The sequence below is a fragment of the Amblyomma mixtum genome, chromosome 8 (assembly GCF_055824585.1).
Source record: "Amblyomma mixtum isolate Tamu chromosome 8, ASM5582458v1, whole genome shotgun sequence".
NCBI classification, from domain to species: Eukaryota; Metazoa; Arthropoda; class Arachnida; order Ixodida; family Ixodidae; genus Amblyomma; species Amblyomma mixtum.
In genome coordinates, this window is record NC_143019.1 from 67,167,047 (window position 1) to 67,168,199 (window position 1,153).

General features: G+C 49.2%; 1 non-coding gene across 1 annotated transcript; it reads right to left on the bottom strand.

The window, feature by feature from the left end:
- Positions 1-421: 421 nt before the first annotated feature.
- LOC149332829 (small nucleolar RNA U3) lies at positions 422-636 on the bottom strand. Its single transcript, XR_016285371.1, has one exon. It is a non-coding gene; the product is annotated as a small nucleolar RNA U3 (small nucleolar RNA).
- Positions 637-1,153: the final 517 nt, after the last annotated feature.

The following is a 1,153-nucleotide window of genomic DNA, read 5'->3' on the forward strand; positions in this document are numbered from 1 at the left end:
GAGGCTTAACTTGGTTAAGCGTGGAGAATGCGAAGCATCATCGTGTCGCGTAATTTGGAGGCGCACAACCACAGCGACGGCGCGAGGTGGGCCCCCGTTTCTCCAGTGCCGTGACGTCATCGTGTCACGTGATTTGGAGGCGCATAACCACGGTGAAGGGCTGAAGTGGTAGCTAAAGTAGTATGCTTCGCATAAAAGAAATCCAATGGTTACTTCTGATAGAGGAAAAAATGAACCTAGAAGCCAAGTTCGGAGACTGCAGAGTAATTAATTACAGGCAAAAATGTCGATATAGCAAAGAGAACGCCATGACGTCACATCCACCGGAAGTCGTGACGGCATAAGAGGTTTGCATTATTGTCCTCGCTAGTTATAATGGCATGAGTTCTTATTTTCGGTTCGATTAAAAAATGCACACTCAACCACTCAGACTGAGTCTCCGCCCTCCCACTAGACAATTACGCCTAGGGGAACGGTCATCAATGGCAGGAACCCGGGTCGGAACCCATAGTCCCGTAGCCGGCTTCGCGCTCAGGCGGAGACCCTCAACTCCTCATCGTGGATGAGTGTGTTCCGAAATCGCGACTTGCGACTCAGCGATCATCCTATAGAAATGGTCCTATGAAGAATGATCTTGCCCTACCACCGCTCGCGATCCTGAGCAACCTCCTTCGGCCGTACACTTAAGACCGGTTTAGCATGCGAAAGAAATCAATAATCGACTGTTGAAGACTACTACGAAACCTTTTTTCTTTACAGCGGTACATTTAGGAGGCATTTTGGCAATGAACTGCTATCTGAGTTAAGTAATATTAGCTAAAGTAATTGAAAGATTAATCAAAACAATGGCCAATACAATCACCATAACGCACTCGCGAGCATGACACAATTGCAAGTGATCATGATACAGAACCCTTTTTCAGACGAAAGGTTGGAGGTTCGAGCCCTCCCTAGGGCGGCGAATGTTTTTTTTTATTGGCATTGAAATTTGGAGGCGCACAACCACAGCGACGGCGTGAGGTGGGCCCCCGTTTCTCCACTGTCGTGACGCCATCGTGTCACGTGGTGTGACGTCATGTATCACGTGATTTGGAGGCGCACAGCGACGGCGTAAGGTGGGCCCCCGTTTCTCCACTCCCGTGACGTCATCGTG